The 27,989-nt window shown below is 43.5% G+C and overlaps 1 protein-coding gene and 1 pseudogene across 1 annotated transcript in view; both read right to left on the bottom strand.

The window, feature by feature from the left end:
- Positions 1–27,989, bottom strand: part of LOC130068971 (stonustoxin subunit beta-like) — a 77,396-nt gene that overhangs the window by 4,920 nt on the left and 44,487 nt on the right. The gene's annotated exons all lie outside the window — the stretch shown is intronic.
- Positions 1,103–26,721, bottom strand: LOC130068945 (protein NLRC3-like; annotated as a pseudogene).

Below are 27,989 nucleotides of genomic sequence, written 5' to 3'. Positions count from 1 at the left end.
CTTTTCTTAGGAGCATATAAAACAAAACAGCTCCTTGGACAAAATGAAATGTAATATTGTAGTAGTTATAAACAAAGGTTTATTTTAGTTCAGATTAACATTTAAGGGCAGCAATTGTATACATAATGTCAAAATAAAACGTAACGTAATGTTACTTGAAAGCATTATAGCCTACTATTCCTCCCAAACTTCCATGGTTACAGTGAGTAGTGTTACTACAGTAAACCCATGGTGAATATTGCTGATCTGTGGACACTGGATAGTTCATTCATGGCACAATGTTTCTTCCTGGTTTCCACGTCAGCGCTGTTTGATCCATTAATAACGGAGAGATGTGAATGTTTCTCACTAGATCTCGCAGCGATGGTATTACTTCAGTGGCGAATTCAAATGCTTTCTTTACTGGATTTCGCTGTGTAGTAACAGTGCTGATGATGAAGATCGGCTCGCGCTGCATTGGTCCAAACTGATAAACGGTCCGTCAACCACACAATAACGAGTAGCTCAGTTTCGTTCCGCTTACATTACATTTGCCATTTGATGTTGGTTGTGGTCACGCCAGCGTCTCTTACATTATGAGCGCGCTTGCCACGCGCGACGCGCCTACATTTGAAATAACGACATTTTGGTCGGCAGGAAAAATGGTCCAACGAACCGTTCGGTTTAAAAATGCGTACCGAAAACCGAACCGAAAGCCTCGTACCGAACGGTTCAATATGAATACGTGTATCGTTACACACCTAATCAGCATTATGACCAGCATAATATACCTCAGTATCTCCAGCTGACACTTTGGACTCTTCACTCTTCACTCCTGAATCCTGCAGGTCATTGTTACTCAGATCCAGCTCTCTCAGGACAGAGTTTGAGGAATTTAGAGCTGATGACACAATTTCACAATGCTGGGAAGTGAGATTACAGCCAGCAAAACTGGAACAAAGCAAAACACAATTTTCAGTTAATAAACTATTAAACAGGCTATTTTCTCTGCAAAATTCAATGTCAATTTAAATCTTGCAAATGTCACAACTTATAATTTCCTTTCAGAGAGGATAATTTCACACTGCAGAAACAGTTCTTAACTTTAATAAAAGTAATTAACTCACAGAGCTTTCCTGCAGTTGCTCACAGCTGGTATCAGTCTTCTTCTACCCTCATCTGATGTGTTGTATTTCTTGAGGTCCAGCTCATCCAGCACCTCCTCTGACATCTGAAGCATGTAGGAGATTGTTGAGCAGTGAGCAGGAGAGAGTTTCTTTTCTGAGTGTTTGTCTGATTTCACAAACTCCTGAATCTCTCTGGACAGAGTCTGATCTTTCACTTCCAGCAGACAGAGGAACAGATTGATGGATCTTTCAGTGGAGAGTCCATGTCCATCATTGATCTTCTCTTTAATGTACTGTGCGGTTCTCCTGATGCTCCCTGAGCTGTTCTCTGTGTGTGTCAGTAGATCCTGTGAGAGTCTTTGATTGGACTCCAGTGAGACACCCAGGAGGAACCGCAGTAACAGATCCAACTGACCATTCTTGGTCATAATGGCTTCATCAACTACTCTTTTATGAAGTTTATGCAGTGAATCAAAACATGCTTCTGTGTTGCTGCTTATGTGGCAGTAAAACACATAGAAAGCAGCGAGAAACTACTGAACACTAAGATGAATGAAGCTGTAAACTTTCCTCTGATGAATCACAGATTCCTCCTTAAAGATCTCAGTGCAAATCCCAGAATACACTGAGGCGTCAGTGACGTCTATGCCGCTGTCAATCAGGTCCTCCTCATAGAACATCACATTGCCCTTCATCAGCTGTTTGAAAGCCACTTCAGCAAGTTTCACAATCACTTCTCTGTTGGACTGCAGGAGTTTCTCTGGATCTCTCTCTTCATACTTCTGATTCTTTGTGTTGATCTGAATCAGTAGGAAGTGGATGTACATTTCAGTCAGAGTTTGAGGGATTTCTGCACTCAGATCTTCTTCCAGGAGCTTCTGAAGCACAGTGGAGGAGATCCAGCAGAAGACGGGTATGTGGCACATGATGTGGAGGCTTCTTGCTCTTCTGATGTGAGAGATGATTCTGCTGGCTTGATGCTCGTCACTGATTCTCTTCCTGAAATATTCCTCCTTCTGAGGATCATTGAACCCCTGAATCTCTGTCAGACGGTTGATGTATTTGGAGGGGATCTGATTGGCTGCTGCTGGTCTGGAGGTGATCCAGATGAGAGCCGAGGGAAGCAGATCTCCTTTCATGAGGTTTGATATCAACACACCCACTGATGAAGTCTCAGTCACATCAGAAACTTCCTGAGCGTCTGAAAACATCAGTGTGATTCTGCTTTCATCCAGACCATCAAAGATCAACACAACTTTACACTCCTCATACATCTTTGAGTCCAGATTGTGAAGTTCAGGATGAAAGTCTACAAGAAGTCTATGAAGACTGTACTGATGATTTTGGATCAAGTTCAGCTCTCGAAATGGAAGAACAAACATGAAATCTACATCCTGATTGGCTTTTCCCTCGGCCCAGTCCAGAATGAACTTCTGCACAGAGACGGATTTTCCAATTCCAGCGATGCCTTTAGTAAGAACAGTCTTGATTTGCTCTTCCTCCTGGTGTCCTGGTTCAGGTGAAGCTTTAAAGATGTCATTGCAGTAGATTGGAGTGTCTTGTGAGTGTTGTGTTCTGGCTGTTTTCTCCATCTGTAAAACCTCATGTTCTTCATTCACTCCTTCTCTCTCTCCCTCTATGATGTAGAGCTGTGTGTAGATCCTGTTCAGGACAGTTTCATTCTCTTGGAGTTTGATTCCCTCAAATAATCTCTTGTACTTGTTCTTCATGCTGGTTTTGTGCTGGTCTTTGACTCTCTGCAGGTCTCCAGTCTCCAGTGTGTGTGTCTGTAGGACTGCTTCAGATTTGTCCTGCCTGATATGGGTCTGATAGTGGGATGTAGAGGACGGCACAGACCTGATCAGCTCATGAATCTCCCTCCTGCTGAAAAGAAAAATTAAAAATAAAAGAGCACGGACACAGCGATTACAATGACTGTTGGAGACCATCAGAAATAAATTGGTTACTGGATATGACTTTGACACCCCCTTGTTTCATTGAGTTTCTTAAATAATTATTCATCTGACACTGCACTACAGTAAATTAACTCTTTAGGCGCCAAGTTTTTTTTTTTTTTAAATGCTGGATTTTGACATCAAAATTTCAAAAGCTTGTGGCTTGAAAGGGCTTAAAGATAGAAATCTACTAGTAAATTAGAAAAATGTTGGGGATGACTGAAAGTTTATGTGGGGTGTAAATATACTCATCTAATTTGCATATTATGACGTCATCAGGGGGCGGCCCTCTTGAATTTCATAATATTTAGGAAATAGTAGATATTGAACTGATGTTTGAACTTATTTGCATGTTTTTTTTTTGTTTCTTGTTTTTTTATCCTCATTCCAAATGATGAGAAAAGAGGAAACCAACAATAACAGGAGGAAGTAGCCTACTAAATTATTACTATACTATATAGTAGTAAAACGCATGTGAACAGTAGCCTACTTTTTAATCAGTTCATCAGTAATATTCAGGAAATAGTAGATATTGAATTGATGTTGGAATTTATTTACATGCTTTTTTTTCTTTTTTTTTAATCCTCATTCCAAATGATCGGAAAAGAGGAAACCAACAATAAAATAGGAGAAAGTAGGCTACTAAATTATTACTATATTACAATACTTTAGTAGTAAAACACATGTGAACAGTAGCCTAATTTTTTATCAGTTCATCAGTAATATTCAGGAAAAGACCACGTCCACCCCTGCCACCCCCATCCCCGTTGGGCGTCAAAGATGTACCGAGAGAAGCGCGCGCGCGGCACCATTGCGCGTCAAAGATGTACCGGGAGAGGCGCGGGCGGCACCATTGCACGGCAAAGATGTACCGGGAGAGGCGCGGGCGGCACCATTGCACGGCAAAGATGTACCGGGAGAAGCGCAATCATTAGACGGCCGATCGTCATTTACAAAAGGCAAATATTCCCCTTCAGAGTCAGAATCGGCGAATAACATTTGCAACACATCCTCACGGTACAAGTTTTTATTAGCCATTTGACGATTTTCTCTCACAAATATCACAATTTACTCAGACGCTCTGAACTGAACTGCTTCCGCATCAATGACACGATCGCTCACTTGCTCTGCTGTTTCCTCCAACACTTTGAATAGGAACATGACGTCATTTTGATCTTGAATCGGAGTATTACATGTCTGCCATCTAGTGGTAGGGAATACAAATTAGATATTACACCATATTAGGATCTACAGCCTGTTTTATTAAGTATGACGTCTTGTCGCATTTTTGCGACTTTGGCGCTTAAAGGGTTAACAAGGGCTCAAGGGTCATTCTTTCATCCCTGAATGTATGGGGTTGCATCATGGATCTGTTACTCTTCACAGACTGGGTTTTGGAGACTCTGATCTCTGTCTATTCCTCCTACTGATACTGAGAAGAACTAAACAACATTTTACATATACTTTTTGTATAGCTATCTGCAATATAACGTCTCGGTTACTAATGTAACCCTCGTTCCCTGAAGGAGGGAACGGGAGACATAACGTCGACGTGATGACGTAATTGGGATCACTTCAGAGAGCCCTATCAACTTCGAGTGTCTATAGAACGAGCCAATGAACGTTAGCGTGCGTGAGAAGCGTCATGCGCCCCACCCCGCAGCGCGGGTATAAACAGGAAGCGGGCACACGCACTCATTGTTTTTCGCTGAGGAGCCGAGATTGTGATGGCTGTACAGCGATGGTCAGCAACCATGGCGGCGGGGCGTCACGTCTCCCGTTCCCTTCTTCAGGGAACGAGGGTCACATTAGTGACCGAGACGTTCCCTTTCAGTCGCTCACGTTCGATGTGACGACGATGTGACGACGTAATTGGGATCCTATGGAAAACGCCATCGGTTGCTGCCATATCCAGCGCCCTACGCAAGACTCTCAGACCCCCAACTGGCTGGGGGGGAAGGCCTGCGTAGAGGGAGTTCGGACTGCTGCTCCGTTATAACCCACACAGTGGAACTCTTGGATAACGCTGGGAAAGCGTGCCTTTCCAGAGGAAGGGGACGCTGCGGAAGCCACATCCTGCCCGAAGGGAGGTAACGTGGAGAATACACATATGGACTGGCTGGTAGGAGCAGTGCAACATATGGAATGTCACATGGGGTGGCTCCAGCCTAAGAACGGTGAGGCTACACCAGACAGTGACGGCAGAGCGGACTCTGCCAAGGGAAAGACACAGGCTCACCGCAGGGAGCTGGTCGTGGAAGAATACTCATATGGGAACCCAGCCTAGCACAAGTTACACAAGCATACGAGCACTAGGCCTGGCAACGTCCGACTGCCGAAGCGGTGCGGAGGAACTCACAGGGTTCGCCTGAGTGGGGAACTCGACTGGAGTAAAAAGCGCACGTATCCGCTCTGTGGAGGGGAGTGGCGCAGCAAGCCGACACTAGAGCGGGAACTTCGGTGTTACCGGCTGGTTGAAGCGAGCACACAGGAAGAAACCGGCTCAACACGTTGGCTATAAAACCTAGCGAACATGTTAGGTGTCGCCCAGCCCGCAGCTCTATAGATATCTGTCAGCGAGGCACCGTGTGCCAGCGCCCAAGAAGAAGCGACACTCCTAGTGGAGTGGGCTCTCAACCCGGGCGGGCAAGGCACGCCTTGGGCTTCGTAAGCCAAGGCGATGGCATCCACTATCCAGTGGGCCATCCTCTGCTTGGAGACAGCCTTTCCCTTCTGCTGGCCTCCGTAACAGACGATCTGAGGTCCTGAGGCTTTGCGTTCTGTCCACATACAGGTGCAGAGCGCGGATGGGACAGAGAAAAGCCAGGTGCAAGTGCTGCCTTCTCCGAAGGCAGCACTTGTAGGTTCACCACCTGGTCCCGGAAGGGAGTGTTAGGAACCTTGGGCACGTATCCAGGCCGGGGTCTCAGGATCACGGGAGAGTTAGCTGGGCCGAATTCTAGGCACGATTCGTCGGACCAGTACATGCTTGCCTTGTAGCGGCGTTTTGAAGCGGCCCAACGCAAGATGTACTGCTGACAACTCGAGGCAGTTGATGTGCCAATGCAGTTGAGGCCCCGTCCACAGACCTGAAGCTACATGCCCGTTGTACGTGGGCCCAACGGCACCACAGACGTAACCGTGGTGGGGCAGCGCGGCGGAATGCAGGGACCCGACTGTGGGGACTGAGTGTGTGGTGCAACACATACCTGCTTACGTCGAATGGCAGAGTGAGTGTGCGGAGGCGTCAGTGCGTCCGGAACACAGCCACTACTGCTCACTGGCGATGAAAGAGGGGCTTGAGGGTGACAAGGCATAGCGTCGTCGACCGCCAAGCGCGCCCTCTTGGGACCCAGAGGTTTCAGAAATTGCTCTTTTGTTGAAAATGTGGGTACCACTGGCCCGTGGGTCAGTGGCGGAACAGAAAGAAAAGGAAACAAAAGATTCTCCGCCCGGCCCTCCACCGGGGGAAGGAGCGGTGCCTTCACCACCTCCTGAAGAGCAACTTGGTCCACCTCTGGGTCGCCCGTCTCAGGGTCATTTGCACCTGCGCTTGCCTCCTGGTTTGGCAGCGGCCTGGACGTGTGTGGTCGACATCCTGCGGCCTGCTCCATGCTGAGGCCTGGATGGTGGCTGCTGCTGCTAAGGCTTAGCGGGAGCGGAGGACGCCGCAGGAGGTCGACCTCGGCGACGAGTGGATGGATGGTCTGCGGCCGGCGGACGGGTGGGAGCAGCAGCAGTCCGCCGGGGAAGGATGTGTCGGATGGCCTCCGTCTGCTTCTGGGCGGCCGAGAACTGTTGGGCGAAGCTCTCGACCACGTCAGAGGGGCATCCAGGAACCGATATTTATCGGTGTCCCTCATGTCCGCCAGGTTGAGCCAAAGGTTGCGCTCCTGGACCACCAAGGTGGAGATCGCCTGACCGACTGAACGTGCGGTTTCTTTCATCTCTCGGAGAGCGAGGTCAGTTGCCACACGGAGCTCCCGGAGGAGCTCTGGGTCAGAACCACCCTCGTTCATGTCCATGAGTGCCTGGGCCTGGTGGACCTGCATAAGCGCCATGGCATGGAGGGCGGAAGCAGCCTGTCCACATGCTCTGTAAGCCTTCGCCGTAAGACCGGACGAAAACTTACATGCCTTGGACGGGAGGAAGCGGACGCCGGACACAGTTGCATCGCGACGGCACGCTCCACCGGCGGGACATCCACATATCCCTTAGCTGCTCCGCCGTCGAGGGTGTTGAGGAGGGAGAAGCCACTAGGACGGCTTCTGGCACTATACGGCGCCGTCCACGTCCTAGTAAGCTCCTCATGCACTTCCGGAAAGAATGGTACCGGGGTGGCGCGCTGAGAACCAGCACGGCCCGCCCCGAGAAACCAATCGTCCAACCGAGAAGGTTCGGGACGTGGTGGAGAGTTCCACACAAGCCCGACCTTCTCGGCGGCCCGGGAAAGCATAGCCGCCCATTCTGGATCAAACTCGGGAAACGCTACACTCCCTGAAGGGGGTAACGCAGCCGAATCTATATCTCCAGAGGATTGAAGCTCCCCCTCCTATGCTGCGATAGACATCTGGTCGTATGGTGGAGCTCCAAAGGACACGGCTGGTCGTCCATGAGAAGGACCAGCACTTTCCTTTGGAGGCTCCAACGGCGGCTGTGCTTGTGAGGCGTGAGGGACCCACGGAGATTGCCTTGGTGGGGAAGCCCTCACGGTAATCCTCAGATCACCCTGACCATGCACAGAAGTAGGTCTATTCTGAGGTCCAGAATAGACACTAGATCGGGGCATAGGCGAGGGGACTGCACCTCCCTTGAGGTAAGCAGGTCTCGATCTCAGCGCTGTCATAGTCATATTCCCGCAATGCGAACATGAACTATTCACAAAAGCTGCCTCAGCGTGCTGAATGCCCAAACACGAGAGGCAACTATTGCGTGACGCTTCTCACGGACGCCAACGTTCATTGGCTCGTTCTGTAGACACTCGAAGTTGATAGGGCTCCCTGAAGTGATCCCAATTCAGGGTTTCCCATACATTCATTAATTTGTGGCGGCCCGCCACAATATCAACGCTGACCGCCATGGATTGATTTTCAGATTTTTTAACTATTTAATACAGGTAAAATTTTATTTTATTGTAGAGCTGCGCGCAGCTTGCTCCCTCCCACTCTCACAAACTGACAACGGAGACGCGAATAGCCCCTCCTCTTCGAGCACGATCTGAACCAAAACATGAGCTTGCGTTGGAGGACGGATTTTTGCCGGTGCTTATTCCTCCAGAATCAATCCGGAGTTGAATGGTTAGTATAATGAACACTATAACTCTGAGAAGTTAGTCTATGGTAAACGCTGTCGGGTTTCCATTACAGATTTTTTCTAAATATCGATAAAAAAAACTATTGCGAAATGACGGCGTTTCCATTAAACGATATTATGTGACTAAAACGTCATTTTTTCCTCTCGCGATCAGTAATTCCAAAAATCATGGCATGGACGTTGGTAGGTTTATATATATCACAGCCACCGCACTAGACATTATTGTTGTTATTATTATTATTAAATGTAAAGAGACGTAGTCCTAAGCGTGTTATCCAAGCATTAATCGCAAGGAAAGACCCTTATACTGTGAGCGGCACATGTGAGGTGTTTTCTCACTTATTTCTGCTCCGAGGTCTTGATTGTGGCATTTCTTGAGGTTTAGAAGCCAGTATTCTTGTATTTGATCTTTTATTAATTTAATAAAGAACTGTCTCGTATTCTGTCCAAACACATTTTGGGTATCTATAGCTTACTTTACTTGAGTAATTATTTTTCAGCCGACTTTTTACTTCTACTCCTTACATTTTCACGCAATTATCTGTAGGCTATTTCTACTCCTTACATTTTAAAAATAGCCTTGTTACTGCTATTTCATTTCGGCTTGTTTTCATTTCTGCTTGTCATCGTAAAAAAAAAAAAAAACCTATCCAGATAAATCGCGCCATCTAGATAGAGTGCATTTGATTGTGGTTGGATGAGAAGTATAAACATATACCATTCCGCCATTAGCAGAGCTCTCAAGTGTCACGCATTGAGCGTCACAGTCACTCATTTCGGTCTTTTGTATTTCTCTCGCGGAAAAACTGTTTATAATATATTTAATATGCCGCAGCGCCCAAAATGTCTCTGGCCGCGCCCCTCTCACTATGGAACCGGCAGGAATCAAGCGCGTATCCCCTGGAGTTCTGCAGTCAAATCAGAACCAAATCAGGTCACTTATCAGCCAATCAAAAAAAAAAAGAAAGGGGCTACAATAGCCAATCAGAAAATAGCACTATTGTATCTGGGAAAGATTTAATGCAACAACCAAAGAAAAAAAAGCTAATCCAATTGTTCACGTGATTCTGTCACTACTGCTGCCTGTCTTCAAAACTTTAGAGCCCTGCTATAAAATTGAGCATAGTACATACCAGGAAAGTATCAATCAGGAAGGTATCAATCATGATTATGAGTTATTTTAATTTTTAATTTATCACTTGGATTAATCATTCATTTTGACAGCACTAATGTTTAGTGTATATAGTAACTAAACACTATAGTTTAGTGTATATAGTAACTAAACACTATAGTTTAGTGTATATAGTAACACTGCAATTACGTCGTCACGTCGAACGTGAGCGACTGAAAGGGAAATGACATTAGTAGTTATGTAATACAAATTTCAAAGATTAGATGGGAAGATGTTTCCATTGAGGTTCAGTAAAATTTTCAAGAAAATGACTTTGTGCCTCTCTGAAATGGTACCAGAGATGCCACTCACTCACCAACTGCAGGCTTCTGGAATGTACTGTCAGTCACTTTGGACAAAAGTGTCTGCTAAATGCTAAAATAGCTAGTTCTTACCTGGGGTCAGAGGTCACTGTAGCATATCTGAATGTATGTGGTTGCATCATGGATCTGTTACTCTTCACAGACACACCACTGGGTTCTGAAGATTTTGATCTCTGTCTCTTCCTCCTTAAGATACCAAGAAGATAGACAAAAACAGCATTTTACATTCACTGTAAAACATTGTCTCGCAAATTAATGGTACAATACAGCCAACACTGTTGCCAGTCATTTACAGTTAATTGTACAGTTCTTTACTGTAATATACAGTATGTTACTGTAAAAATACCAGTAAAAATAAATAAAATAAAATGAGTTAATTCATTTCATTTGCAAAAATCGACTGCCTTAAATTGACCAACTGCCATAAACTAATATTTATAATGTGCTAATAATGTGAGCATTTTATTACTGTGAAATAATTAAATTTTAGTACACTAAAGATTTTCACTAGATCAGCAACTACTAGTTGCACTGACAGTTAAATAAAGCAACATAAAGCATAAGTGTTGCCAGTATATTATTGTTTTTTAACTTACAGTTTATTGCTGTTAAAATACATTTTGTGTCCCATTCACGTTAGTTTGGACTCGTTATGTTTAGCATTCACCTGCCTTCGTCACTCATCTGTTGTAACGGACACTAATTACATTCAGCTGTACACTCATCAGTCACAATCATTAACACCTGTATATATGTTCAGTTCCTCTCTCGAGGAACATTTAGAAACATTTCTGGATTTCGCCCATCAGACCACCGTCCCGGACAACTGCCTGTCACATTGCTGGATGTTGGACTCAACGCCGCGACACGTGCGCAGTTATCCAGGGAGGTTCCTCGAAGGCAACATATGTGGGAGCGTGTGCTGGCGTCCTGCGGATCAGCGTTCACCGTCGAGGAAGCCGCCAGCCTCCCTCCCCATCCAGTGCCCAGCCAGGACAACCAGGATGGCGAGGATCGACTACCTGAGCCCACCGCAGCTAGTGCGACGGAGACCACCACGATGTACGAGCCCTCACCCACCAGAACAACTGAGGACCACATCACCAAAGAGCCTGAGATGCGCGCCTGACCAGGTGACCCGCTACTGAGAGTGCGTTTTTGGCAAGGACACTTGATTTTAGAGAGGAGATTTGTCTTTTTATTTTTATTTTTTTATTTTACCTTTATTTTACCAGGTAGGCCGATTGAGAACAAATTCTCATTTACAACGGCGACCTGGCCAAGATAAGGCGAATAAATGTGCAAGACAACATAGAATTACATAATAAGTACACATAACACAGAAGTGCAGTTACAAATTAACACAATGTGAACACAATACAGCAGTACAGGGTCAAGAAAACAGAATAAGGTGTATATGAATCCTGTTGAGCAGCATAGCTAAGGCACTAGAAAATATATTTTAAAATATTTTAAAAATATTTTAAAAATACAAAGTACAAAAAAATATATAACATTTTACTGGATATACAAGAATTACAGTGGGTCTAGCAGGTAGGTCATTTATGGGAAAGAGCATTTGAAAAAAGTAGTACAAGAAAGTCAGCAGGTATGACAGTAATGCAGGTGAAAGAGGTCAACTGTGCAATACGGGCACAGGATAAAGTAGAAAAGTTGAAGATAATTAGCAGGTACATAAATAGGACAATTGTTTAGAGAGGAGTAATTTAAAAGCAGCTGGTGATATGAGTGTTTCAAGTTTTAGGGTTTTTTGTAATGCATTCCAATCATTGGCGGCTGCAAACTGGAAGGATTGGCGGCCGAATGTTGTGCAGGCTTTCGTAGTGACTAAGGCGATATACCAACTAGATCGTAAACTGCGAGTGGGTAGAGCAATGGTAACTAGACAGCTTAAGTACAGGGGAACTTTGCCAAGCAGAGACTTATATATAAGTTGATACCAGTGAATTAAACGCCGAGTAGTTAAAGACGGCCAACCGACTAATGCATAGAGCTTGCAATGGTGGGTGTTGTATGGGGCATTTGTGACAAAACGTATGACGCTATGATAAATCACGTCCAGTTTTTTCAGCAGAAAATTTGAGGCAGTTCTATAAATGACATCACCAAAGTCAAACATTGGAATGATAGTCATTTTCGCCAATGCAAGTTTGGCAGCATAAGTGAAGGAGGCCCTATTGCGGAAGAGAAAGCAGATTCTAGATTTAATTTTAGATCTTAATTTGTTAATGTGCGGCTGGAAGGAGAGAGAGCTGTCTAACAAGACACCTAGATATTTATATGTATCCACATATTCAAGTTCAGACCCATCCAGCATGGTGATGCTAGGTAGACAGGCAGGTGTTGGCAGTGATCGCTTGAAAAGCATACACTTAGTTTTACCAGAATTTAGTAGTAACTGAAGGTTTCCAAAGGAATGTTGAATGGCATTGAAACTCTCCTGGAGATTTTTGAGCACAGTATCTAACGAAGAGCCTGACGTGTACAGGATGGTATCATCTGCATAAAGATGGATATGAGAGTCACCAGCAGCGAGAGCCACATCGTTGATGTAGAGGGAAAATAGAGTCGGCCCGAGAATCGAGCCCTGTGGCACCCCCATAGAGACAGGCATGGGTCCCGACAACAGGCCCTCCGATTTAACACGCTGGACCCTATCGGCGAGATAGTTGGAGAACCAGGCGAGGCAGTCATGGGAAAAGCCCAGGGCATCGAGTCGGCCAATGAGAACACGGTGATTAACCGAATCAAAAGCCTTGGACAGATCGATATAGACGGCTGCACAATATTGCTTTTTATCCATGGCGGTTATGATGTCGTTCAAAACCTTTAGGGTAGCCGTGGTACAGCCATGACCAGCACGGAAACCAGACTGCATAGTGGAAAGAATGCGGTGGGATTCCAGATGACTGACAATTTGTTTGTTGACCAGTTTTTCAAAAACTTTGGAAAGACAGGGTAGGATGGAAATTGGTCTGTAGCAGTTAGGATCAAGAGTGTCTCCCCCTTTGAACAGGGGAATGACTGCGGCGGATTTCCAATCTCTTGGGATTTCAGAAGATAAGAGAGATAGGTTAAATAAACTGGTGATGGGGGCAGCAATAATATTTGCAGATAATTTTAAAAATGAAGGATCCAGATTATCCAGCCCAGCTGATTTGCATGGATCCAGGTTTTGCAATTCTTTCAATACATCGGCTGTCTGAATAAAAGTAAAGGAAAAGTGTGAGGAAGGGGCTGGGCACGGGGGCGTTGTGGTTGTAGAACAGCTAGCTTTAGGAAGAGTATCTCGATGAAAGGCGTGGCCGGCTTTAGCGAAATGCTTATTAAAATTTTCTAAAATCTTAACCTTATCTGTAGTAACAATATTATCTGATTTTAGGGCTGTAGGAAGTTTGGAGGAGCTAACCTTGTTCTCCAGAGTTTTAACAGTGTCCCAAAACTTTTTAGAGTTGTTGTGACAGGAAGCAAATTTCTTTTTAAAGAAGTGAGCCTTTGCTTCCCTAACTGCCTGAGTATATCTGTTTCTGGCTTTTTTTAAAAGTTGCATATCGCTGGGCTTGTTTGAGGTTAGCGCGGTACGCCACAGAAAGTTTTTATGTTGATTGAGGGAGGTCAGTTCTGTGGTGAACCAGGGGCTATATCTATCTTTTGTTCTGAACTTTTTAAAAGGGGCATGCATATTTAAAACAGAGAGAAATTCACTTTTGAAGTACAGCCAAGCGTCCTCTACTGACGGAATAAGACTAATGTTTAACCAAGAAAAAGCATTCAGATCATTTAAAAAAGCCTGTTCGCTGAAGTGTTTTAGACAGCGTTTGACAGAGATGAGGGGTGGTCGTTTGACCCCAGTCCCATTATGGACACAGGCAATAAGACAGTGATCGCTAAGATCCTGGTTGTAAACAGCAGAGGTGTATTTACAAGGCAAATTAGTCAGGGCAAATCTATGAGGGTTCCCTTCGTTGCTGATTTAAGGTTGAACCTGGTAGGTTCATTTATAATCTGTGTGAGGTTAAGTGCATCAAGCTTAGAAAGTAGAATAACTGGGGGATTGAGCATATCCCAGTTTAAGTCACCAAGCAATAAAAACTCAGAGGATAGGTGTGGGGCAATGAGTTCACATATGGAGTCAAGTGCACTGCACGGGGCTGAAGGGGGTCTATAGCAGACAGCAACAGTAATAGCCTGGTTCAGAGATAGCTGGATTTTCAAAAGTAAAAGTTCAAACTGTTTGGGTACAGATCTGGACAAGATAACTGAGCTCTGTAGCTTATCTCTACAGTAAATTGCTACTCCACCACCTTTCATAACTCGATCTTGCCGAAAGATATTATAGTTGGGAATTGTTATTTCAGTGGTGTGAACAGACTTCCTAAGCCAGGATTCGGATACGGCTAGTATATCAGGCTCGGCTGAATGTACAAGAGCTGTAAGTAAGTCTAGCTTTGGGAGTAGACTTCTAATGTTGATGTGTCACGTGTTTAGTTCTGTGTTTCTGTATTTGGGTTCATGTTTAGTGGTCATGTGTTTAGTCTTGTGGTTTTGTAATGTTCTTGGTTAATTGTTCCCTGCGTGTTAATACTCTTCCCAGGTGTTTCCCATTGACCACACCCTCTCGTTATCATGTTAGCTTATTTAAGCCTGTGTGTCTTGTGTAGTCTTTGTGAGTGCTTAATGTTTGTGAGCTGGTTGTTCTGTCCTGACCGTGTTTCTTGTTCCTGAGTTCACGTTTCTGTAGTTAGAGTTTGTATGTTTAATAAATACTGCAAATGGATCCTACTCTCTTGTTCACTTCAACCGGCCGTGACATGATGTGCATGAACCCAAGGGTTTTACGTTCACAAAAATCAGTGAAAGAGATTGCCTGGGGCTCAGAGAAGGCACTAGGGGATTCAGGGCCAGGGTTGAGCTCTACGTCTCCAGATGAGCAAAGGAGAAGAAAAATAAGAATATAGCACATGGCTTTAAGAACTGGACGTTTAGAACAGCGGGTAGCATTATACAAGGAAAAGGGCATCAGATCATAATACAGTAACTGCAGTGCAGTGTAATAAGCCAAAGGTGTAACAGTATGAGTGTTCAGCTGAGGGAGACCTAAGTGTAAAGTAATAAAAAAAGAGATTGCATCTCTGGACAGATAAAATATGCCAGAGGTGCCTGGCTCTGTAATCAATAAAGTAGAAGAATTTGCATAATTAAAGCAGAGGGGGTTAAGTAATCTACATGAGAGTAGAGCAGTAAAAGAAAACAAAAACAACAAAAAACACGACATAATTTGATGTAAACAAAACAGGGAAATCACAAATAATAGCTAAAAACTGAGCAAAAACGATAATCGATGTTGAGACTGCGGTCTAACTTAAACAAAAACAGTACGTTACCGTGATGTATGCTGTTATTATCCTCCAGCCTATGGTATGTGACCACGGCTAATCAACAAACCGAGGTGAGCTGACTGAGATGCTTCGGCTGTATGATGAGACAAATGTCCAGTGAAAGTCCGGTGAACATGTAGAGTGGACTAGTAGACAGTCACTGCTTTAAGAATTAGTCGCTATGTTGATAATTAGCCGACGACAGCAGGGAGACAAGCTATAAGCCGAATCCGGAACAATGCCGCTAGCCGTAGTTCGTTAGCCGTTTGTCGGATCCGTTCCAGATAACTGGTTGGCTGTGATGATCCAGGCTGATGATGGCGCGCCGTGCGGGTCAGCAGGCGAATCCGGGGTCCAGGGAGGCGGACCAAGGAAAAGCGCTAACCGGCCGGCTCAAAACAACAGTTGGAGGCTGCTAGCTATAGCTGGTTAGCTAGCTATTGGCTAGCCAACGCCGGTCGGCGTTAGCACAATAATACCACACAATAGCGGAAAGAAATGTTGACGGGCAATTTCTTAGCTCATAACTTATAAAGTCGTAGATGAAGGCAAGACAAGGGAAAAAATAAAATAAAATAACGGGGACTAAATTACAAGAACAAGGACAAAACACGTCTGCACAGTTACACCATCTTGGGGACATGTGATGGCCCCTGTACTGTTGCCCGAACCTGTCAGTCCTGAACCTGTCAGTCCTCTACCTGTCTCGCTAGCCCTGTCCAGCCTCCTTCTCCCACCACCTCTCCAAACTATCCCGAACACTATATTTTTCTTTGTTTCTGCATTGGACTTCTGTCTCTCCCCCATTCTCCAGCCATCTGTGCCACCCAGTCATCTCTTTCACCCTTCAGTACCCTGGCACCACCTCTGCCTCTCAGTAGCGTAGTACCACCTCAGACCTGTTGGGAGCCATCTTCTACTCGGCATGAGGAGCCCAGGCTCCGCCTGCAGCCTCGGTGCGCTACGCTCCGCCTCGACCTGTCACCCTGGCTCCCGCACCTGCACTCCTTTCACCCTCGACCTCTGCGTGGACCATCCGCTTTTCGGTCTCGCTGGACTCCCTTGGCACGTCGGCTCCACCGAGGTCAGACATCGCTTCACCTCCGCTACGGACTTGCGGACCATCTGCTGCTCTCTGGTCCTCCACCCCTTCTGCTGTGGCTTGCTCCACCCCACCTCACGCTCCACCTCCGCCCTCGGTCGCCCCAACTCGCCCTCAGACCTCCGGATCCCCACCTCGCTCTCGGGAGGTCGTCGCTGCAGCTCCGTTGCTGCCAAAAACATCTTCACCATCTCTCCACCATCTCGGCTCATCGGCTGCACGGTGGGCTCCATCCTCGCCGTCGTCATCTCCGGTCAGCCCCATGCCGGCCCTCATCGGTATTCCTCCATGGCTCCTCCCAACGTCAATGGCGCCCTTATGGTGATTGTTATGTATTGATATCATAACCATCATATAGTCTCTTGATCCACTGATCTCATCCAGTGTTTAATTCCTTATCAAAAGATTCACCACTGTGAATCTTCAGCAAGAGTTCCAATAGCAATCAGTTATAATGAATGATTTTTAAAAACACATCATACAAAAAAACTAAAAACAGCAACAGAGTCATTTAGACACACAAAGATATAAAAAATCAGCACATGAATCTCAACAATGGTGGCAATAAAAAAGACCATTCAGCTGCATAATTTATTCATGCAGAGGTGCATGTTGGGAGTTTTGCACTATGCTGGCATCCAGCATGCATTGCGACATGAAACTTTTGATTGTCACGATTGTTGTGATTCATATGCTGATTGTTGATCTCTGTGTGTGTCTAAGTCATGCAGGAGTTCAAAATGTTTTATGCCCTATATGATTTTAATATCCTTCAAAACAACTCATTACTGAAACATTTCTGGATCTCATGCTGTAGATTCACAGAGATATTATAATCAATAAATATAAAATTAAAATACCCATTAAATCAAAGATTAGACACAGGAAGAGATCAGTGAATCAGACAAGTCCAAGATGATTACAGCATCATCACAACAGCCAACAATACCCGATCAACTTCATCTTGGCCTTTTCTTGCCATAACAAATGTGCTTTATAAACTCATTGTCACAGCAGCAGGAGAAAAACTAATGTTAAAAAGTCAAGGGTCAAGAGCCCAACTAAAGTGAACACTGATCTCCATTATGGTCATATCTGTATTGTTATCGTTATCAGCATAACATATGTGGTTTGCAAAAATAGTAAAAGCAGCCAGAGAAACAGAAAACTGATGTTAAAAAGTCAAGGGTCAAGAGCTCAACTAAAGCAAACACTGATCTTCATAATGGTGACATCAAACCAAACATTTTCAATTAAACATCAACATCTAAACCTCTGTTATTTAGATAAAAGTGTCTGCCAAATACTAAAATAGCTAGTTATTACCTGGGGTCAGAGGACCCTGTTGCATCACTGAATGTATGGGGTTGCATCATGGATCTGTTACTCTTCACAGACACACCGCTGGGTTCTGGAGATTCTGATCTCTGTCTTTGCCTCCTGCTGATACTACCGAAAGATTAAAAAAATAATAATAATAAAAAAATGGCATTTTAGACCTATTTGTTGTTTGTCTATTAACCCCTTACTACATACACCCCATTTTGGCAAGTGGGGCTTAAATGACATATCTAAAATAAAAAGGTTGCTGCTCATAAGTTATTCTGGATAGACACTGTCAGGGTTCTGTCACTTCGGTCTAGTTCATTTCTTGGTGACAGAGCTCTGACACTCCCGGTTTTGTCTCGTCTTTGTCTGAGTGCGCGGTTTTGAGCGTGCTCGAGCCGTGCACTCAGTTGTCTACGTGCCTTGTTATATGTGCGGGGCATGGTGTTTGGATCCCGACACGTCTGTCTAGTTTGGTTTCGATTCTGTTTACATCGGCCGCATGCTTTCATGTCATGTTTTGTCTTGTGCTGTATAGCACACAGCTTGTTTTACACTGGCTGTGTGCTTTCATGTTGTCATGTTTTGTGTGAACACGTGGCTTATGAATGTTTTCATTAGCTGCGTGTTCATGTCTCGTTTGGTGTGAGCACATGGCTTGGCATGTGTTTCCTTGTGCCATGTGCTCTCCTGTCGATTGTCTAGCCCCTCCCACCTTGTTACCTGATTATGGATTTATTTGCCCCACCTGTCCTCCCTCGTTACCTGTCTTGTTTGCTCCCTATTCATTCTCTTTGTGTTTTCAGTCCTGTGCTGGTTCGTTGTCGAATGTACCTCTTGTGTCCTGCCTAGATGCTATTGCCAAGTCCAGTCAAGTCAAATCAAGTCTTTTGTTTTCCAAGTCAAGTCTGTCTTGTTTTCCCCCTCGGGGTAGTTTTTGTTTGTATTCGTTTTATTTTTTTATACTTATTAAAAACCCATTTTACCTGTAATTGAGTCCTCGCTTCATCTCCTCAACCCCACACCTGACAGACACATAATCAACATATATTTAGAAAGCCGAAATTTGGGAAGAATTACTCAGACTGTTATTAATATGGAGATATATATGCTCAAACATAAAAAACAAAAATATATATTTTTAAATGTATAAAATATAATGTGGCTGTGGTATAACAACTCATAACCACAATTACGGTGAAGCCACAAGTGTGCTCATTCTTCACTTCAAATCTGAGGATGATATCTCTAAAACTATGCAGTTTATGAACATTTCCTAAGACCATGTAATGTGAGATGGCTCATAAAATGCTAAATAAATTATTTATGGCCACTCTAACTCCTCTGCACTGTAATGTCTGCCGCAGAGAACTGCCCATTCTCGATTATATTGTTCTCTCTCCACAAATCTCTGCCGGTATGAGACTTAATCTTCTTTTTTCTTTTATCATTATTCTTTGTTTGTATTCAGCCATTTTGTGTATTGAGTGTTTGTATTAACTTCCAATCGCGATCTAATATGGATTTTGGTCATATAATGTTGTTGAAGTATGTTATATTTAGCATTTTATACGCATCTAATCGCTACACCTGCTTAGCATTTATGACCTAAACAGTCCCACTTTATATTAAGTGGCCCTAATACCTGTGAACTTACATAGTAACTACATGTGTACATAGTATTTAACTACAGTGTAAGTACACATTAGTACATAGTATCTACAGCTGTAATATTTGTGTAACTACACATATGTAACAACCCACGGAATGGTATGTGTAAGTACAAATGTGTAACATAAATTATGTAACTATATTTTGTAACAACAATATGCATTTACACAAGTTGTTCCACTTCCACACGCAGTCTTAAATACTGCAGTTACCAGTTTGGATATAAATGTATTTAATTTCCAACCATGTCAGTATGTTAAAAGCAGGTTTCCTTTCACAGTGGCAGAGTTTTTCTATTTTTATGTTAGGCAGTCTAAAGGACCCTGTGCTGTTCTAGTGTTAACCCAGCTGCAGGTACACAGACGTTTTACTTCAGAATCTGTTACACTGTTGAGTGTAATGTGTATTAATAAACATTGTTTAGCTTTACTGCTTTTTTTTCTTCTTCTTTTTGCAGTCCTCTATACATTGTTTACTCAGAAATGATCAAGGTTTAATACTTGGGCATTTCACCCATGCAATTGTTAAATTACTTTTAAGTGGACAGTTCCTGCAGAATTACCATGTAAGTACACCGTTATTATAGTGTTACACAGATGTTTAGGTTTACACAGTAAGTTGTGACCGTTTTACACTTTATATTAAGTGGACAGTTCCTGGGGAGTTACCATGTATGTACACTGGTATCACAAGGAGAAAATTAAGTTGTAATTCAACATTAGTCCTGCCAGTCATAAATACATGGTATAAACATAGGAATCATCATGGTTTCTATAACGTTTCAGTGTATTCCAAACTGGTAACTGCAGTATTTAAGACTGCATGTGGAAGTGAAATAACTTGTGTAAATATATATTGTTGTTACAAATTGTAGTTACATAATTCCTGTTACACATGTGTACTTACTGAAGTGAAAAAGTGTTGTTACCAATGTCCTGTTACACATTTGTACTTACACATACCATTCCGTGGGTTGTTACATATGTGTAGTTACACAAATATTACAGCTGTAGATATGTACCAATGTGTATTTACACTGTAGTTAAATACTATGTACACATGTAGTTACCATGTAAGTTCACAGGTATTAGGGCCACTTAAAATAAAGTGGGACCATGTGCGGTGAATTAAAGGGGTAATCTCTTAATCTCTTAAATGGTATAACTTTAAAGGGATAGTTCACTTTGAAATTAATTTTTGGTATGTTTTAGCTTACCTCAAGGGCATCCAAGATGTAGGTGTCTTTGTTTCCGCAGTAGTTTCAATTTTGATATTTTTAGGTCAAACCGTTCTTGCCTGTCAGTCATATAATGCAGGTCTATGGTCACCACCTCAAAGAGCATGCACAGAGAAGTCCAAATTAAACATGATTTAATGACTCGTAAATGTAAGTACACATTGATGGCCTAAGACACGAAACGAGCGGTTTGTGTGAGAAAACCAACAGTATTTATATCGGTTTTACCTCTTGTAAACACAGCCACGTCCAAGTGATCTGAGGGCGCCGGCGGTTCGGTCTGCACAAGAGCCGGAAGTGATCTCTCGCGCGTGTACGTCACTCATTGTTTACACAGAGATTTCGGAAGTGTTACCGTTCACTGTGAAGATCTAAACATATTTAGATATACAGGAAATCGCAATGGAAGACGATTTCGATATATCTACAGACAACGTTGATTTTTTTTCGCAACCGCACGAGAGATCACTTCCGGCGCTTTCCGGCGCTTGCGCAGACCGAAGCACCCGTCTAGTGTCTTAGGCCATCAATGTGTACTTACATTTACGAGTCATTAAATCATGTTTAATTTGGACTTCTCTGTGCTGCTCTTTGAGGTGGACCCCATAGACCTGCATTATATGACTGACAGACAAGAACGGTTTGATTTAAAAATATCAAAATTGAAACTACTGCGGAAACAAAGACACCTACCATCTACCAAAGATACCATCTTGGATGCCCTTGAGGTAAGCTAAAACATATCAAAAATTTATTTCAAAGTGAACTATCCCTTTAAGGCTAGAATTTGGGTTCTCAAACTTGGACTCGGATTCGAGTAAATGGAATTTTTCAAGGAATTCGGTGAAATATGCTCCGGACAGTTGACAGAATTGTCACTCGCGAGATCGGGTCAGTACTGCATTGTCACGAAAATCAATCATTCGCATGTGTTTTTAAGTCTTGCCTGTTTATACAATCAATTTGATACTTAAGCTGTCTAAGACGAGTTTCTGTGCACACACATTCATGCTCACTGAATGCACCTATCAGTCAGCGTGCGAATATCAAATTAAATTCTCTTTCACGTCTTATTGTGCTTTTACACACTTAAATACACACAAAGCTATGTCAAAATGCTGTCTCAGTGAGTATTCGTGTAATCAAGTCAAGTCATCTTCATTTATATAGCACTTTTAACAATATGGATTGTTTCAAAACTGCTTTATATAGTGATAATAGGAAATTACAGTAACAGAAATTGTTTGGCTTTACAGCAGCTCTAGAATAAAGTTATTGTCCAGCTAAAGTTAGTTTTGATTGATTCACTTTGTGGCAAGCAGGACGAGTGGCGTGATTACTGATGAGCTACACCTGCGCGACGCACCGGTCTCGTATCTCCAGAGTCGGCGCCAGAGCAGATCTAATGGAGGGGCTTTTATTATTATTATTATTATTAATTATTATTTACGAATTTCCCCACCACTTTTTGCCAGGGTCGATATTGTCCCCACCACTTTTAAACATCTCGCGGCACGGATGTACCAATACAAATAAATAAAACATATCCAGTTAACTAGCAGAGCACTCATTTGTTAAATAAGAGGTGATCTAGCATGCTGAAATGTATTGTTTTTGAAATCAAGTGATCAAAGTGCTCGTTGACTGCGATCAGTGGTGCAGATAAAGTGTTCTCTTGTGGCTCGCGCTGCCGCGCACAGTCTTCACACGGATGCGCGTTTTAATCCGTTGCGGAGAAATCACTATTCGTTCCGGTGAAATCACAAAGTAAAATGCACACAAACGTGTCCGTGCTTGATATACAACCACTAATAAACATAATCGGTTTTAATGAGGAAAAAAAAACTATATGAGTGCCGATTAGAACCCAGAATCTCTGACACGCTTGTCTAAAGTTCTGCCACTGGACCATTAAAGCACATACAAAAAAAGTTGGATTGGATATATCCATTTCTTCACGTGAAAATTCTTGGCACCAACACATATTAGATCTCATTAAACGACAAATTAAACACAATGTACTATTTAAATAGATTGCTGGACATCGGTATTGTATAGCCTACATCTGATTTATGATTTAGCATTGTATTAGCAACTGCGGTAGGAGGGGCATCAATGACCGCTAGGGGGGGCACGGCCCTCGAATGCCCCACCATAGCGCCGGCCCTGCGTATCTCTCACAGAGGAGCGGAAGCATAAAGGAGGAGCAACGACAGTGGAGATCGAGAGAGGAACAAGCCTGATTTTATGTTGTGTTTTGATTCTGTTTTGTGTGGCCTGCAGTCGTCCGCGAGGGGCTGCTGGCTTATACTTTCATTTTTGTATGTTTATTGATTTATTCAACTCTTGAAATGTTCGCCGGTTCCCGCCTCCTTCTTCCCATAACAACTGAACCTTGTTACACTGGTGCCGAAACCCGGGAAGAAGGAGGAACGCGCTGTCAGAGAGCCCTCGCCACTGTGGGGAATCCGCGGTGCCGTCGAGCATGGTGGGCAGAGTCCGTCACCATGGACGCTCGAGGCGGTGCGCTGGAGTGAGTTGCCGGGGGGCCGGTCGAGCTCGCTGCCGGCCGCCTGGGTGCTGGAGGGGCGGCTGCCGTCCGCGAGGGAGCGGAGGAGTCGCCGCCGCTCGCCGTGGGCCCGGAGCCTGCTGCCATCCGCCATGAAGGGGAGGAGCAGGGAATTATGTATGGGGTGGTGATGTAGGGGTGGTGATGGCGCAGTGGATAAGACACATGCCTTTGGTGTGAGAGACCCGGGTTCGAATCCACTGTGAGACACCAATGTGTACCTGAGCAAGACACTGAACCCCTAGTTGCTCCAGAGGCGTGCGACCTCTGACATATATAGCAATTGTAAGTCGCTTTGGATAAAAGCGTCAGCTAAATGTATAAATATATATACAGTATGTACATGCAAATATTTCTTAAATATATACATGCATGTATTTATAATTATACACACACATATATTATGTAAACACAAACCTGGGGGTCAGTTAGAGTCTTACCTGGGGTCAGTTAGAGTCTTACCTGGGGTCAGTTAGAGTCTTAGTGTCTTACCTGGGGTCAGTTAGAGTCTTACCTGGGGTCAGTTAGAGTCTTAGTGTCTTACCTGGGGTCAGTTAGAGTCTTACCTGGGGTCAGTTAGAGTCTTAGTGTCTTACCTGGGGTCAGTTAGAGTCTTACCTGGGGTCAGTTAGAGTCTTACCTGGGGTCAGTTAGTGTCTTAACTGGGGTCAGTTAGAGTCTTACCTGGGGTCAGTTAGTGTCTTACCTGGGGTCAGTTAGTGTCTTACCTGGGGTCAGTTAGTGTCTTACCTGGGGTCAGTTAGTGTCTTACCTGGGGTCAGTTAGTGTCTTACCTGGGGTCAGTTAGAGTATTACCTGGGGTCAGTTAGTGTCTTACCTGGGGTCAGTTAGAGTCTTACCTGGGGTCAGTTAGAGTCTTACCTGGGGTCAGTTAGTGTCTTACCTGGGGTCAGTTAGTGTCTTACCTGAGGTCAGTTAGAGTATTACCTGGGGTCAGTTAGAGTCTTACCTGGGGTCAGTTAGTGTCTTACCTGGGGTCAGTTAGAGTCTTACCTGGGGTCAGTTAGAGTCTTACCTGGGGTCAGTTAGAGTATTACCTGGGGTCAGTTAGTGTCTTACCTGGGGTCAGTTAGAGTCTTACCTGGGGTCAGTTAGTGTCTTACCTGGGGTCAGTTAGAGTATTACCTGGGGTCAGTTAGAGTCTTACCTGGGGTCAGTTAGTGTCTTACCTGGGGTCAGTTAGAGTCTTACCTGGGGTCAGTTAGAGTATTACCTGGGGTCAGTTAGAGTCTTACCTGGGGTCAGTTAGTGTCTTACCTGGGGTCAGTTAGAGTCTTACCTGGGGTCAGTTAGAGTCTTACCTGGGGTCAGTTAGAGTCTTACCTGGGGTCATTTAGAGTCTTACCTGGGGTCAGTTAGTGTCTTACCTGGGGTCAGTTAGTGTCTTACCTGGGGTCAGTTAGAGTATTACCTGGGGTCAGTTAGAGTCTTACCTGGGGTCAGTTAGTGTCTTACCTGGGGTCAGTTAGAGTCTTACCTGGGGTCAGTTAGAGTCTTACCTGGGGTCAGTTAGAGTCTTACCTGGGGTCAGTTAGAGTATTACCTGGGGTCAGTTAGAGTCTTACCTGGGGTCAGTTAGTGTCTTACCTGGGGTCAGTTAGAGTCTTACCTGGGGTCAGTTAGAGTCTTACCTGGGGTCAGTTAGAGTCTTACCTGGGGTCAGTTAGTGTCTTACCTGGGATCAGTTAGTGTCTTACCTGGGGTCAGTTAGTGTCTTACCTGGGGTCAGTTAGTGTCTTACCTGGGGTCAGTTAGAGTCTTACCTGGGGTCAGTTAGAGTCTTACCTGGGGTCAGTTAGTGTCTTACCTGGGATCAGTTAGTGTCTTACCTGGGGTCAGTTAGTGTCTTACCTGGGGTCAGTTAGAGTCTTACCTGGGGTCAGTTAGAGTCTTACCTGGGGTCAGTTAGAGTATTACCTGGGGTCAGTTAGAGTCTTACCTGGGGTCAGTTAGAGTCTTACCTGGGGTCAGTTAGAGTCTTACCTGGGGTCAGTTAGTGTCTTACCTGGGATCAGTTAGTGTCTTACCTGGGGTCAGTTAGTGTCTTACCTGGGGTCAGTTAGAGTCTTACCTGGGGTCAGTTAGAGTATTACCTGGGGTCAGTTAGAGTCTTACCTGGGGTCAGTTAGAGTCTTACCTGGGGTCAGTTGTCACTGTTGCATCGCTGAAGGCCGAGGGTCGATTCTTCACGGGTCGATCACCGCTCGACACAGCCAATGGAGAACTCATTTTACAGTCAGCGTCCTCAACAACAGTTTCCTCAATAAGTATAGACAGACATTTATGAGTAGCTTTGCATACTTATCTATGTAATAAATGTGCAGTTTATGTTGTACAGGGATGCTGTACTGCAGTTAAAACGTTTTAACCCGTAGTACATTGCAGTATATGAAATCATATAATTTGTTGTAAAATAACTGCAGGACATTGCAGTCTAAATACCTTCCCCATAATATTGTAATGTAATTGAAATTTAAAGTTCCTATTCCTTTATGATTGAATGAACATCGTTTAGTGTTTTTAGTCAGAACATTGAAAAAAATAAAAAAGCACTCATCAACAACTAGTGCTTTGTTAAAAAAGATGTATAACTTCCTTGTAGTACTTCTGTATTATACAGCTAAGGTTCAGGGCAATACAAATTAAACTCAATTTAGCATAAATGCTGGTAAAGGGATAGTTCACACAAAAAATAATGTTTGCAACCAAGCAGATCTCACCCCCCATTGACTACCATAGTACTTTCCCCTACCATGGTCAATGGGGGGCGAGATCTGCTTGGTGCAAACATTCTTCCAAATAGCTTCCTTTGTGTACAGCAGAACAAAGACATTTACAGGTTTGGAACAACTTGAGGGAGAGTAAATGATGATTTTGGGGTGAACTGTGCCTTCAAGTTCAGCAGAACATCAGCTGCACTGCAGAGTCAGTGAACACAGTTCAGAGTTGAGTTTGGTTATATTCGGCTATACATGTGTGGTAAATTTACATGAACAAAAGTGATAAAACTTTTGTAAATTGTAGTAATTTGGATGCAGTGAAAGTTTAGTATTATTCAGCAATGTGCTTGTTGTAGCCTACTGTGTCGAATTTATCACACTTGAAGTAAAAGCGAAAGTAATAAAAGCAAATTCTCGTGACAATCAGTTCTCATAATCTACAAACACTGGGTCTTTAATGTAGTTTACAATATCATAACTGTACGTTCAATAACACTGCATATGAAAACGTATTTAATAAATTTGTTGACGTCATATGATCTTGAAATATGCATAATGATAATTACAATATAATTTATACGATTTAAACGATTACAAATCAGTCATTTTGTTCAGAACAGTTAAGCTGTCGAAATATAATGATCCGGGTTTGAATCACATTCAAGGAACACCAAAAGCAGCTCATTTTATGGTTACATGAAGAATACCCTGATACATTTTGAACTTACCACAAGATTTTAACGAAAGCTTCGGAATGGTGTCTCCTCTTTTACTTTCGTTATCTGGTGTAACTCCCCTCATGAGTGAGTCTGAGAGCAGTTGTGCTGTAACCCAGAGCTAACCACTGGTGTTTGGGGGATCTCGACCAGATGAGCTGGAATCCTCTGAGTAACGGCGTGTGTGTGTGTGTGTGTGTGTGTGTGTGTGTCAGTCCTTCAGCGTCTGTTCATCAGAGAGATCTCATCCGTGTTCACAAACCACAATAGGGAAGTTATGCCCTCAGGGAAGGCTTCTGCACTGTAAACCTTTCACAAACCAGCCTCAATCTAAAACAAGTGATTATAACCCAGCGGTCTGTGTGTTATTATAAACTGATGTTAAACGTGAATAACGGCTGTTTTCCACATTCTCGCCGTTGAAGAGCTTTCTGTCAACAAACAAATCAAGCAGCTGCAGCTCGAGAGGAAACTGGGTCCAGTCTTCTAGTGACCGACTTTTTGAGCTATAGGACTACTCGTTATACAATTAACAGGCAGTATAAAAAACACAGATTAATAAAAGGGTTAAAAGCGAATGAAATAGAAATGGCAGAAGGAGTTTCAACACATTCAAGGACAAGTTGGTCCAGAAAGAAGAAAATATGTCAAGAGGATGTTTTAATTTCCAGAAAGTGAATTAGACATTGTTCATTAAAGCAGTGTTTGTATGGAATTATTTTTGTGCCGATAAAAATGAACGTAACTTTTCAAGAAACTGAAGAAAATATAAATTGAAACTGAAAAAGAATAAATCGCGGGCACATTTTTTTTTTACTTCGTTCTTAATACATCTTAATACATCATTTCTGATTAATTTGTGATGCAGAGTTTTTGAACTAAGACCACAGACCACGTCTCTGTTCATGATATGTAAACACACAATTATTTTGAAGTATCACCCCCTGGTCACAATATTTATTCTGATTACTTTTGTGTGATAAAGATGACTGATAAAGCTATTATATGTAGCTAGTATGAGTAACAAAATGCTTTTTCTGTGTCCATATTTGACTAATAATAATGCAAAAATGTTCACTTCAAATTAACATTTCTGAGAAAAATGTTTAATCTTTAATACTCTTTAATAATAAATATATGTCCAAATTCAAAACTTAATACATGCAAGTAATTATGACTGAAAACATCCAGCAACTAGGGAATAGGCTCTATGCACAGCTGCACTAATGGCCATTAGTCAGGCACACCTGAACTAATCAGTTTGTCCAATAATGGCAGACAGGAAACAAAGGAGCTGCCTGAAGTAGTGCAGCTGTGCGTAGAGCCTATACACAGCCACATGTTTATATAAAGGGCTATA

The sequence above is a fragment of the Rhinichthys klamathensis genome, unplaced genomic scaffold, assembly GCF_029890125.1.
Source record: "Rhinichthys klamathensis goyatoka isolate OS25496 unplaced genomic scaffold, OSU_Roscu_1.1 h1tg000350l_1, whole genome shotgun sequence".
Lineage (NCBI taxonomy): Eukaryota > Metazoa > Chordata > Actinopteri > Cypriniformes > Leuciscidae > Rhinichthys > Rhinichthys klamathensis.
Note: the sequence above shows the minus strand (reverse complement) of the source record. Positions and strands in the feature narration are given on the sequence as shown.